The sequence below is a fragment of the Phocoena phocoena genome, chromosome 1 (genome assembly GCF_963924675.1).
Source record: "Phocoena phocoena chromosome 1, mPhoPho1.1, whole genome shotgun sequence".
NCBI classification, from domain to species: domain Eukaryota; kingdom Metazoa; phylum Chordata; class Mammalia; order Artiodactyla; family Phocoenidae; genus Phocoena; species Phocoena phocoena.
Genome location: NC_089219.1, coordinates 133,349,231 through 133,363,702, shown reverse-complemented (window position 1 = coordinate 133,363,702; position 14,472 = coordinate 133,349,231). Strand labels below are relative to the sequence as shown.

At 42.5% G+C, this 14,472-nt stretch overlaps 1 protein-coding gene and 1 pseudogene across 2 annotated transcripts in view; both read left to right on the top strand.

The window, feature by feature from the left end:
- ASTN1 (astrotactin 1) overlaps positions 1-14,472 on the top strand; it is a 316,153-nt gene that overhangs the window by 75,069 nt on the left and 226,612 nt on the right. The window lies entirely within an intron of this gene.
- On the top strand, positions 7,638-13,477 carry LOC136132227 (casein kinase I pseudogene; annotated as a pseudogene).

Sequence of the window (14,472 nt, the reverse complement as noted above, 5' to 3'; positions counted from 1 at the left end):
TTTCATGTGTTTGTTGGCACTCTGTATGTCTTCTTTGGAGAAATGTCTATTTAGGTCTTCTGCCCATTTTTGGATTGGGTTGTTTGTTTTTTTGTTATTGAGCTGCATGAGCTCTTTGTAAATTTTGGAGATTAATCCTTTGTCCATTGCTTCATTTGCAAATATTTTCTCCCATTCTGAGGATTGTCTTTTGGTCTTGTTTATGGTTTCCTTCGCTGTGCAAAAACTTTTAAGTTTCATTAGGTCCCATTTGTTGATTTTTGTTTTTATTTCCATTTCTCTAGGAGGTGGGACAAAAAGGATCTTGCTGTGATTTATGTCACTGAGTGTTCTGCCTATATTTTCCTCTAAGAGTTCGATAGTGTCTGGCCTTACATTTAGGTCTTTAATCCATTTTGAGTTTATTTTTGTGTATGGTGTTAGGGAGTGTTCTAATTTCACACTTTTACATGTCCCTGTCCAGTTTTCCCAGCACCAGTTATTAAAGAGGTTGTGTTTTCCCCACTGTATATTCTTGCCTCCTTTATCAAAGATAAGGTGACCATACGTGCGTGGGTTTATCTCTGGGCTTTCTATCCTGTTCCATTGATCTATATTTCTGTTTTTGTGCCAATACCATACTGTCTTGATTACTGTAGCTTTGTAGTACAGTCTGAACTCATACTGATTCCTCCAGCTCCATTTTTTGTTCTCAAGATTGCTTTGGCTATTTGGGGTCTTTTGTGTTTCCATACAAATTGTGAAATTTTTTGTTCTAGTTCTGTGAAAAATGCCAGTGGTAGTTTGATAGGGATTGCATTGAACCTGTAGATTGCTTTGGGTGGTAGAGTCATTTTCAGAATGTTGATTCTTCCAATCCAAGAACATGGTATATCTCTCCATCTATTTTTATCATCTTTAATTTCTTTCATCAGTGTCTTATAATTTTCTGCATACAGGTCTTTTGTCTCCTTAGGTACGTTTATTCCTAGATATTTTATTCTTTTTGTTGCAATGGTAAATGGGAGTGTTTTCTTAATCACTTTCAGATTTTTCATCATTAGTGTATAGGAATGCAAGAGATTTCTGTGCATTAATTTTGTATCCTGCTACTTTACCAAATTCATTGATTATCTCTTGTAGTTTTCTGGTAACATCTTTAGGATTCTCTATGTATAGTATCACGTCATCTTCAAACATTAACAGCTTTACTTCTTCTTTTCCTATTTGGATTCCTTTTATTTCTTTTTCTCTCTGACTGCTGTGGATAAAACTTCCAAAACTATGTAGAATAATAGTGGTAAGAGTGGACAATATTGTCTTGTTCCTGATCTTAGTGGAAATGGTTTCAGTTTTTCACCATTGAGAATGATGTTGGCTGAGGGTTTTTTCATATATGGCCTTTATTATGTTGAGGTCAAGTTCCCTCTATGCCTACTTTCTGGAGGGTTTTTATCATCAATGGGTGTTGAATTTTGTCAAAAGCTTTTTCTGCATCTATTGAGATAATCATATCATTTTTCTCCTTCAGTTGGTCAATGTGGTGTATCACATTGATTGATTTGCATATATTGAAGAATCCTTGAATTTCTGGGATAAACCCCACTTGATCATGGTGTATGATCCTTTTAATGTGCTGTTGGATTCTGTTTGCTAGTAGTTTGTTGAGGATTTTTGCACCTATATTCATCAGTGATATCGGCCTGTAGTTTTCTTTGTTTGTGACATCTTTGTCTGGTTTTGATATTGGGGTGATGATGGCCTCATAGAATGAGTTTGGGAGTGTTTCTCCCTCTGCTATATTTTGGGAAGGATAGGTGTTAGCTCTTCTCTGAATGTTTGATAGAATTCGCCTGTGAAGCCATCTGGTCCTGGACTTTTGTTTGTTGGAAGATTTTTAATCAGAGTCTCAATTTCAGTGCTTGTGATTGGTCTGTTTATATTTTCTATTTCTTCGTGGTTCAGTCTTGGGAGGTTGTGCTTTTCTAAGAATTTGTCCATTTTTTCCAGGTTGTGCATTTTATTGGCATATAGTTGCTTGTAGTAATCTCTCATGAGCCTTTGTATTTCTGCAGTGTCTGTTGTGACTTCTTTTTCATTTCTAATTCTATTGATTTGAGTCTTCTCCCATTTTTTCTTGATGAGTCTAGCTAATGGTTTATCAATTTTTTTATCTTCTCAAAGAACCAGCTTTTAGTTTTATTGATCTTTGCTACTGTTGTCATCATTTCTTTTTTCATTTATTTCTGATCTGATCTTATGATTTCTTTCCTTCTGCTAACTTTGGGGGTTTTTTGTTCTTCTTTAATTGCTTTAGGTGTAAGGTTATGTTGTTTATTTCAGATTCTTCTTGTTTCCTCAGGTAGGATTGTATTGCTATAAACTTACCTCTTAGAACTGATTTTGCTGCATCCCATTGGTTTTGGGTTTTAGTGTATTCATTGTCATTTGTTTGTTGGTGTGTTTTGATTTCCTCTTTGATTAGTAGTGTATTGTTTAGCCTCCATGTGTTTGTAGTTTTTACAGATTTTATCCTGTAATTGATATCTAGTCTCATAGCGTTGTGGTCAGAAAAGATACTTGATACAATTTCAATTTTCTTAAATTTACCAAGGCTTGATTTGTGACCTAAGTTATGATCTCTCCTGGAGAATGTTCTATGAGCACTTGAGAAGAAAGTGTATTCTGTTGTTTTTGGATGGAATGTCCTATAATTATCAATTAAGTCCATCTTGTTTAATGTGTCATTTAAAGCTTGTGTTTCCTTATTTATTTTCATTTTGGATGATCTGTCCATGGGTGAAAGTGAGGTGTTAAAGTCCCCTACTATTATTGTGTTACTGTTGATTTCCCCTTTTATGGCTGTTACCATTTGCCTTATTTATTGAGGTGCTCCTATGTTGGGTGCATAAATATTTACAGTTGTTATATATTCTTCTTGGATTGATCCCTTGATCATTATGTAGTGTCCTTCTTTGTCTCTTGGAATACTCTTTGTTTTAAAGTCTGTTTTGTCTGATATGAGATTTGCTACTCCAGCTTTCTTTTGATTTCCATTTGCATGGAATATCTTTATCCATCCCCTCACTTTCAGTCTGTATGTGTCCCTAGGTCTGAAGTGGGTCTCTTGTAGACAGCATATATAGAGGTCTTGTTTTTGTATCCATTCAGCCAGTCTATGTCTTTTGGTTAGAGCATTTAATCCATTTACATTTAAGGTAATTATTAATATGTATGTTCCTATTACCATTTTCTTAATTGTTTGGGTTTGTTATTGTAGGTCTTTTCCTTTTCTTGTATTCCTGCCTAGAGAAGTTCCTTTAGCATTTGTTGTAAAGCTGGTTTGGTGGTGCTGAATTCTCTTAACTTTTGCTTGTCTGCAAAGGTTTTAATTTCTCCGTGAAATCAGAATGAGATCCTTGCTGGGGAGAGTCATCTTGGTTTTAGGTTTTCCCCTTTCATCACTTTAAATATGTCCTGCCACTCCCTTGTGGCTTGCAGAGTTTCTGGTGAAAGATCAGCTGTTAACCGTATGGGGATTCCCTTGTATGTTATTTGTTGTTTTTCCCTTGCTGCCTTTAATATTTTTTCTTTGTATTTAAGTTTTGATAGTTTAATTAACCTGTATGTTGGCATTTTTCTTCTTGGATTTATTCTGTATGGGACTCTCTGTGCGTCCTGGATTTGATTGACTATTTCCTTTCCCATATTAGGGATATTTTCAACTACAATCTCTTCAAATATTTTCTCATTCCCTTTCTTTTTCTTTTCTCCTTCTGGGACTCCTATAATTCAAATGTTGGTGCGTTTAATGTTTTCCCAGAGTTCTCTAAGACTGTCCTCAGTTCTTTTCATTCTTTTTTTAAATTCTGCTCTGTGGTAATTATTTCCACTATTTTATCTTCCAGGTCACTTATCCGTTCTTCTGCCTCAGTTATTCTGCTATTGATTCCTTCTTAGAGAATTTTTAATTTCATTTATTGTGTTGTTCATAATTGTTTGTTTGCTCTTTAGTTCTTCTAGGTCCTTGTTAAATGTTTCTTGTACTTTTTCCATTCTATTTTCAAGATTTTGGATCATCTTTACTATCATTACTCTGAATTCTTTGTCAGGTAGACTGCCTATTTCCTCTTCATTTGTTAGGTCTGGTGGGTTTTTACCTTGCTCCTTCATCTGCTGTGTTTCTCTGTCTTCTCATTTTTCTTAACTTACTGTGTTAGGGGTCTCCTTTTCACAGGCTGTAGGTTCGTAGTTCCCGTTGTTTATGGTGTCTGACCCCAGTGGCTAAGGTTGGTTCAGTCGGTTGTGTTGGTTTCCTGGTGGAGGGGACTGGTGCCTGTGTTCTGGTGGATGAGGCTGGATCTTGTCTTTCTGGTGGGCAGGACCACATCCAGTGGTGTGTTTTGGGGTGTCTGTGATCTTATTATGATTTTAGGCAGCCTCTCTGCTAATGGGTGGGGTTGTGTCCTGTCTTGCTAGCTGTTTGGCATAGGGTGTCCAGCACTGTAGCTTGCTGGTCATAGAGTGGAGCTGGGTCTTAGCGTTGAGATGGTGATCTCTGGGAGAGCTTTCACTGATATTACGTGGAGCTGGGAGGTCTTTGGTGTACCAGTGTCCTGCACTTGGCTCTCCCACCTCAGAGGCACAGGCCTGACACCCGGCCGGATCACCAAGACGCTGTCAACCGCATGGCTTAGAATAAAAGGGAGAAAAAAAGAAGGAAAGAGAGAAAAAAATAAAAGAAAAGAAAGTTATTAAAATAAAAAAAATTTTTAATAATTATTAAAAATTAAAAAAATTAAAAAGTAGTTAAAAAAAAGAAAGAGCAACCAAACCAAAGAACAAATCCAGCAATGATAACAAGCGCTAAAAACTATACTAAAAAACAAAGAAAAAACAAAATTTAAAAAATGGACAGACAGAACCCTAGGACAAATGGTAAAAGCAAAGCTATACAGACAAAATAACACAACAAAGCATACACATACACACTTAGAAAAAGAGAAAAAGGAAAAAAATATATAGCTATATATATATATATAAAAAGAGAGCAAGAAAACCAATAAACGAATCTACCAGTGATTATAAACTCTAAACACTAAACTAAGATAAACATAAAAGAAAAAAAATTCGATGCAGAAAGCACCCCCAAGTTTACAGTTGCTCCCAACGTCCACCACCTCAATTTTGGGATGATTTGTTGTCTATTCAGGTATTCTACAGATGCAGGGTACATCAAGTTGATTGTGGAGATTTAATCCGTTGCTCCTGATGCGGCACGGAGAGATTTCCCTTTCTCTTCTTTGTTCGCACAGCTCCTGGGGTTCAGCTTTGGATTTAGACCCGCCTCTGCATGTAGGTTGCCTGAGGGCATCTGTTCCCTGCCCAGAGAGGACGGGGTTAAAGGAGCAGCTGACTTGCGGGCTCTGGCTCTCTCAGGCCGCGGGGAGGGAGGGGTACAGAGTGTGGGGCGAGCCTGCGGCGGCAGAGGCTGGCGTGACGTTGCACCAGCCTGAGGCGCCCCGTGTGTTCTCCCGGGGAAGTTGTCCCTGGTTCACGGGACCCTGGCAGTGGTGGGCTGCACAGGCTCCTGGGAGGGAAGGTGTGGATAGTGACCTGTGCTCGCACACAGGCTTCTTGGTGGCTGCAGCAGCAGCCTTAGCGTTTCATGCCCGTCTGTGCGGTCTGCCTGATAGCTGCAACTAGCGCCCATCTCGAGCTCATTTAGGCGGTGCTCTGAATCCCCTCTCCTTGCACACCCCAAAACAATGGTCTCTTGCCTCTTAGGCAGGTCCAGAGTCTTTCCTACACTCCTTCCTGGCTAGCTGTGGCGCACTAGCCCACTTTAGGCTCTGTTTACGCAGCCAACCCCTGTCCCTGGGGTCTAACCTCCGAAGCTGGAGCCTCAGCTCCCAGCCCCCGCCCGCCTCGGCGGGGGAGCAGACAAGCCTTTCGTGCTGTTGAGTGCTGGTTGGCACTGATCCTCTGTAAGGGAATCTCTCCGCTTTGCCCTCGGCACCCCTGTTGCTGCGCTCTCCTCCGGGGCTCTGAAACTTCCCCCCACCCTGGTCTCTGCCAGTGAAGGGGCTTCCTAGTGTGTGGAAGCTTTTCCTCCTTCACAGCTCCCTCCCAGAGGTGCAGGTCCTGTTCCTATTCTTTTGTCTCTGTTTTTTCTTTTTTCTTTTGCCCTACCCAGGTACGTGGGGGGTTTCTTGCCTTTTGAGAAGTCTGAGGTCTTCTGCCAGTGTTCAGTAGGTGTTCTGTAGGAGTTGTTCCACGTGTAGATACATTTCTGATGTATTTGTGGGGAGGAAGGTGATCTCCACATTTTACTCTGCCATCTTGAAGGTCTCCCCGAGAGGGAGTGTTAACAGTGTCAAAATACCCACTGGATATTTTCCCTTTATGTTTACGGCATAATAAGCGTCTATCTATTAAGGAATATGGGGAAAATGATTTGAGACTGTAAAACATAGTGATCATGATTCTTTAGTGATTCTCGGGAGCTAAGGCAAAGGAAATCCATGCTTGCAGTGGTATATCAAGGCTCTCAGCTTGTGGCATAGTTCTTTTAGGGAATGAAAAGGAACTAAACCCTCTTATGGAACTATTTAGTCCTTGAATCAGGAAGGTATTTCAGATGAGTTCTGTGAGACTCAAAAGGTAATTATTTACCAAGTATCCAGTGTAACATCAAGTATTGGGTAAGTCCCATACAAGCATATTATTTAATCCTCTCTCACTCCTTCATGGTAGCTAAATATTGTCACATAATCCCCCATCAGTGAGGAAATGATGGGCCTGGAATTCCTAAGTGACTTCCTGATCAAGGGCAAACAGCAAGTTGGAGAGGGAACCACCGCTTGTCTCCATAGCCAGTGGGCCTCCATTCTGCCTGTTAACTCTGTGAGCCAGGCTAAGTAGTCGAAGAGCAATGCGCATTTGGGAAAGAAGAAACTCATTTCAAAATGACCCCTGACAAAAGGTAGTGGTGATCAAGAAGGGATAAAGATAAGGCCCAGGGGAGTGCTATTTCACAGTGGGAAAGCTGGGGAAGACGTGGGCATTGCCTCATCTAAATCTTTTCATCGTACAGAATACCTAGACCTCAAGGTCATGTGCAGTTAGCGTCAGCATGGAGACAAGAGCCCCTTCCTGGACTAACATTCATTCCACTCTCTCTCTCTCCCCATAAAGTGCAGTTGCTTTTGCTGGGAATGAGAGGCTGTCAGTATAAGCGTCTGTGGCACCCTTTTAGTAGGAAATAGTTAAACTGGGGAAAATCATGCCTTTTAATTATTGAAATCCTTTGTTGATGCTGAGACATTGTTTGGTGAACATACATGAAGAATATTCGTAGATATTATATATTACTAAAGCTCCCTCTTATTGACTTCTGCAACACAACATAAACACGCAGAGCCCAATAAAACATGACTTTGTCTTAATAGCATTATGAATAAATTATTAAGAGCTTTTTTTCTTCTGCAGTAATTTTACTAGTTTTTTTTTTAAATAAAATCAAACCTCCTATAGGACTGTAATTAAAAGTAAAAGAACATGCAGCAGTTTTTAGCCGTGATACTCAGGAGATTAATAAAGAACTGTCAAAACTCAGACGAAAGAATATCCTCTGTTTGCTGAGGGCCTCCTTGAGAATGGCTTTCAAGGGGGCCATAACCTCTGTGATTGCTTACGCATCTCACCAACTGTGGCTGAAGTCTGTGCTGGAGAACTTGCCCAGAATGGCTGCTGCACCATGCTTGTTGGATGCCAATGGATGTTGCCAAGGTGAAGGAGTGGGTCTTCTTTTTTTTGCATTATTCTCATCTAGCACAAGCCTGCCCCATAGCAGGACCTCTTCAAATGCTTATTGGATCAGTTACTGTACTACAGGCCATACCCTTTAACTACAAAGCCAGGTACCATAGTTTGGATTTCCTACTGAGTCGGCCTGGGGATCTGCTCAGAGCTAGTATACACAGTGAATAACTGTGATGAGAGATGGAGGACCCAGTTTAATGAGCAAGGGCTCCTGTCTCAGCCAGACCTATATTTTAGTGATGGCGGCACTGTCTTAATGCAAGTTACTTTGTCACTTTGACCCTCATTTCTTGAAAAATGATAATACCCACTTTTCAGGGGCTGGTGAGAGGACTGTGTGATAAACATGTAAAATGACCTAACTCAGAGCCTGGGAGCTTGTTCTTAGTATTCACCTATGCTTGCCACCAGGTGGAAGCCCTGGAGGAGAGTCACCTGATCAGGAGCCAGCTATTAAGTCTGATTTATCTATTGCTTTACTACTCTTGCATACCCATTGAGTACCTGCTGCTCCATCCCTGTAGCTCAGTGTATCCTCTTCTCTGTTCTCACGTTAGATCAGTTTTAATTGAGTCTCTGTGGCTGCTGTCTCTGGTGTGGTTTCAGTCAACTCTCCCAGTGCCCAGTCTGGCCAACCCTGCCAGAGAGCTTGCAGAGGACAAATGTCCATCCTGTGATTTTGTATGCAAGGGCAGGGCTACTGTAGGTCACTTTTAGCCTGGCCAATTTCACTCCGATTTTTCTTCTGATTTCTTCATTTAGTCCCCAGATATATCTCCGCATCATCCATTTGCTTTTGTGTCTCATTATGAGCTAGGGGGTCACTCTCAAACCTTCTCTGTTGGGAGGTGAGAACATGTGTGATCTGTGCAAGACCGACACCAATCTGCATTGTTCAAGGCTCCCTGTATTGGAGGTCACTCAGCACCCAAACAGTGCTTCTCTCTGCAGATATAAGCTCGTTCTTTTAACACCTTTGAGGGCAAGTAGGAGTTCTTATCATCCTTTTGCAGTGTGGAGAAGCTGAGGTAGGGAGAGTCAGATGTTTATTCTGGGTCATAGCATCAGCCGTGATGGTAAGGGAATAGCTTGCAGGGGACGCCTGCTCCTAGTTGGAGTTGATACCTCAAAGCAATACAGCTGGTTTACGGTTTCTCTGAAGTCTTTTGGGGTGGCACCATTGGTTTCTTCCTCTTTGGATGTTGGCCCGTTCTGTAGTGCTAGGAGTGATTTTTTTCCTTGAGTCTGAAGGAAGTTAGACACATTGAACGTGGATACCTAAACTTTTGAGGCCTGCCTTTTGGAAGGTACCCACACCTTGGATACCATCATTTCTGAAAGAATATTGGGCTTGATTGAGAAAGTGTTTTAACCCAGTGATGAAAATTATTAAAAACTTATACCTTCACTACCCCTGCTATTTAAGATTGTTTTTCAGGCAAAAGGGTGGTTGTGTTTTTTCTTGCACTTGGAATACTCCCTGGTGTTAGGATAGACTTAAAGCAGAGTTGAAAAGAACCCTTTGGTTCTTTTCTCTAGGGAATGCAGACATTTTGTCAAAGGGCTATTGACCTCTATAGAAACTGTGCTATATGAAAACAGCCTGAGGAGTCAGTGGTCCCAAATTTGAATCTCTCTTCCCTTATTTAGTAGCAGCATAACTTGCATAGGCTTCATCCTCTCTCAGAGTCTGTTTCCTTCTCTGTAAAATGAGGCCAATAGTATCTGCCTTTGAAAGCTATTGTGAAGATTATATAAATGCCTAACACTGTATTGGCTCATAATAAGTACTGCGGATGCGCAGGCTCAGCGGCCATGGCTCACGGGCCCAGCCGCTCCGCGGCATGTGGGATCTTCCCGGACTGGGGCACGAACCCGTGTCCCCTGCATCGGCAGGCGGACTCTCAACCACTGCGCCACCAGGGAAGCCCGGTGCAGTCATTCTTTATCTTACTGATGGTACATCGCTTCTACTAATGTGTCACTCTCGCCCTATGATGTTTTTATAGGAAAATGTTTAGGGTTTCAGACTTTTTAAATGACATATACATACACTCATATGAACTTACAAATCATAAGCGTATAGGTCAATGCATTTAAACAAAGATAGCGACCCTGTATAACCAGGACCCTGATCACGAAAGAAAACAGAGTTAGCACCCTCCCCCAAATCCTCCTTGTGCCCCTTTCAGTCACCACCACCCCCACCCCCCCCCCGCCAAGGGGAAGCATTAACTGGATTTGTAACACCATAGATTAATAGGATCACTTTAAAATTTTATATAACAGAATCATACAGTGCAAACTTTTCCCGTAGGTGGCTTCTTTTACTCTACAATATGTTTTTGTAAAAATCTGTTCGTGTTACTGACAGTAGCTGTAGTTTACCCACTATCACTGCAAAGTGGTATTCCATTGTGTGATTATATCACAATGTGTTTATCCATCCTATTTTTGATGGCCATTTGAGTAGCTTCCAGTTTGGGGCTATTTTGAACAGGGCTGCTATGAACATTCTTGTGTATGTCTTTTGACTCATATAGAAATGCATTTTAGTCAGGTATATACCGATGAGTGGAATTTCCGGTGTATAGTGGATGCAGGTGCCTAGCTTTCATAGCTACTGTCAAATAGTTCTTCAAAGATGGGTTTTTGGTTTTTAAAAGACAAAGTCATATTAGTGGTAACAAGACCAACCTTGCATCAGTAATCATCTTATACTTAGAAATGGAATCCTCTTGCTAAAGCTGTACTTTATGTGCTACTCACAAATGGAATTTCAATACCCAGTTCTATCGCATATTAGTTGTCCTTACCTAGGAGTAATAATGGTCTTCTCTCATCCTGGACTCCTGAAGGCAAAACATTTTCCATGCAGGTACCAACCTTTCTCCGGATGTGAAAGCTTCAGCTTGTTCATTTTTATGGTACAATAAAAGCCCGCTTTAAAAAAATTGGCCAGCAGGGGATTAGGGTATCAGTAGAAAAATTCTATGTGTATGCAGTTGCTAAGTTATCTTTATCCTGCTTGTTCTGTTCTGGAAGTGTATTACTAGGAGCTGTCAGTTGTCTTAAATGTTTTAATGAATAATACTTAGTTGCCTAAGGCTTTTTTAAAGCAAAGTACATAGATTTGTTTTAAATGCAGAGGGAGATGGAAAATAATAGATGGTCTGCCTTAACAAAAGCATCACCAAATGCCAGCTAACTGACCTCATTTTCCTGTTTCCAGCACAGTGAAATTTCATTATCACCATCATCTTTATTAACTAATTTTTATTATCAGTCTGTAAAACACTAAGGGGTTTATAGTACAGTGAAGTGAAATGGAACATGTGTTGAAATTGGAATTAGGTACCTGGGAACAAGTCTGTCTGCCATTTACTAGTTCTGTATCTTTGGGACAATCACTTAACTTCTTCTACCTCAGCTTCCACAATTTTAAAAAGGAAGGGTTAGATTCCAAGACATGTAAGAATCTTTCCAGCTTTAGAAATCCTGTGATTCGAATTTTAATCAATTTGGGTAAGTTGATCGAAATGCATACAACCAAATTTTTTCTTGTAATTAAATATATTATCATTATTTTTACTTTCATAGCTTAAGAAGATAGATGCCCATGCTTTTCTGAGTTCAATGACTTTCACATGGACTTTCTTAAATAAATAAGATGAGAATGCTTGTCCTAAGTGAATTAAGGACAACAGTAAGAATCCTTCTACTTCCCAGTTATAGTTTCCTTGAAATTGCTCTTTTTTTATTTAGTAAAGAGGGAAGTGGAGCAGAGGAGGGGGAAATCCACTGGGCAATAATATTGGGAAAACATTGAACTGTCCCAACCTCAAATATCTTCTTAGTTTTTATTTAATATTAGTATTTATTTATTTAGAAAAATATACATTAAGCACCAGCTATTTGTCAGGGACTTAAGATCTAGAAATAGGTTAACAGAAACTCACACAGTCAATGAAAGCCTGCACAGTCAATGAAAGTCTCTTGTGTCTAAAAATACAAGAGATCTGATATTTTGCATGATTTTCCCTTTTAAAATAACAAAATAATGGAATATACTATATATGTTCATTGTGGAAAATTTCAGATCTGATTTTTTTTTTTGAACATCCTGTACACATCATAAAATCTAAGCTAGGACTTTAAAGGAAGATTATATATTGATTTATTCTTTTCTACCTGCATGTTTTGCCCTGGAATATAATTATATTGAAAGGCTGGTAAGAATGATGTTTTTGGAGAAAAAGAGTACATAAAAATCAGCTTTGGAGTTTTTTAACATAATACTTTGTGTTTAATTTTTAACTATGGAGGCATAAGAGATTATATCCAGTGTGTTGAGAATTGATATTGCTTAATGGAAACGTTTTCTTCCCTACTCTTATATATATTATTCATAGAAAAAAGTGGTCTTTTATGAAAGGGCGGCTGGTCCTTTAAGAGAGGAACTTCCTCAGAGTAGCTGCTAACAGTGGTTTTGATTTGCTGCCCGACATTCACTTACAGGCTCATTTAACATTAATAGGTGATCTCGGTTCATTTCATGACCTCTTGGAACCTAAATCACAGACAGGGTCATTTAAGAGATTTGGGGAGAGTAGACAGCCAGTTAGCAACTTTGGGGAGCTCTGGCTAGAAAAGAATCGCTATACAAATGAATACTTAACTATATCAAGTTGGAGCCCATCAAGTCCCAGGCGCCGCAGCTGCACCTGGAGTACAGCTTCTAAGCTCAGCTCAGCGCCGCAGAGGGCATGCGCCAGGTCTACTACTTCGGCCTGTGAGGGAAGTACTACAACGCCACGGAGCTGGAGCTGCTCGGGTCTGGCCTGGAGGACCTGTTCCACCCGTGCAACCAGAAGTTGACGCTCAAAATGGTGCTCAGGATCGCAATCCAGCTGGTCAGGCGCATGAAGTACATGCACACCAAGGGCCTCACCTACCGGGACGTGAAGCCCGAGAACTTCCCGGCTGGGCTGCCGGGCACGCCATCCACAATCATCGACTGACTCCGGCCTAGCCAAGGAGTCCATCAACCCCGAGACCAAGAAGCACATCCCGTACTGCGAGCACGACGTGCTACATAAGCCTCAACACTCATCTGGGCAAGGACCAGAGCCGTTGTGAGGGCCTGGAGGCGCTGGGCTACGTGCTTCCTGTGCGACAGCCTGCGCGGGCAGAGGCTCAAGGCCCACACGCTCAAGGAGCGCCAGCTGAAGATCCGGGACACCAAGCGGGCCACGCCCACCGAGAGCCTCCCCGAGAGGTTCCCGGAGATGGCCACGTACCTGTGCTACGGGCGGCGCCTGGACTTCTTCGAGAAGCTGAACTCTGACTACCTGCACAAGTTCTTCACTACCTCTGACCGCAGCCGCTTTGTGTTTGGTTACCAGTCCGACTGGGCCGGGAAGCCCCGGCCCACACCTATGGCACGGTCCACACCAACCTGCCCTCGCAGCCTCAGGCTCAGGACAAAGCCTTGCTACACAGCAAAAACCAGGCACTGAACTCCATCCACGGGGAGCTGAATGCCGACGACACCACCGCTGGTCACTTCAGTGTCCCCATCACAGTCCCTGCAGACGTGGAGGTGGCTGACGACACCAAGTGCTGCTGTTTCCTTCAGAGGAGAAAGAGAAAATCACTGGAGCCACGCAAGTGACCCTGGAGTGGTGGTCCCTGAATCCTCCCGCTGCAGCCCCTCGGGGCCAGCTTGGCCATGGCCATGTGGCCGCAGCCGGACGCAGACGGCCAGGCCGGCAGAGCTGCCCTCCCCACGTGGGATCACTTACTTTACATGAGACTTTGGACGAGATTCCTTACACCTGTGTCTGGTCCGCCCTTCCAAGAGCATTAGCTATTTAAAACAAGGAGAAAAGAAAACTACAGCGGCCGCTCTGCCTTGCGTCTCCGCCAGTGTCTACTGAGTAAGTAGTGCAGCCGCCGGCCCCGTTAGTGCCATAAAGTGCAGCTTTTCTCCCTTTGTCCGGAGGCCGTTTTCTACTGGGGTCGCTGTGGGACGTTGCTGCCAGAGGTGAGCCCGCCCTGGGCCTCCCCAGGCCAAAGGGGAAGGCTGGGTGAGGGCGGCCCCCAGCCGAAATGCTGCTCCGAAGCCTGGGCCGGCAGGTGTGGCCGGCGGGGAGTTCCTGCGCACCTACTCCAGCCGCTGCCCCAGGGCCGCTGCCCCAGACCTCTGGGCGGCCACCACTGGGCCCCTTGGGTGGTGCCAGGTGTGCCTGGTTTTCTTGTGTTGGCTCGGCGCTGCCGGCCGAGCCGTGGGAGATAAGCGTCTTAAAGCCAGTCCCAGACCCACAGTGGGCCAGGTTCGAGCAGTCAGCGTGGTCTCCCGGAGGCCAGAGTGCTGCGCGGTCAGAGCAACTGGGGCCGTTCCCCGCGGCGTGTGCATCTAGGTTTTGCCTTACAGAGTGTACAGAAATGGCACTTCGTTTCTCTGATGCTTCCTGGAGGCCACAGAATTTAGGGGCTTTTTAAAAAAAATAAAGGAAAATGAAACCAAAATAATATTAATAATAATAATGATTATCATGCAGGCTTTGCTAAGTGCCAGGCGCTGTATTATTTCATCTTTATGACAAATCTTTGATAGAGGTATCATTACTATAGCCAGTTTTAGGTGAGGAAATTGAGGCTTAGGTT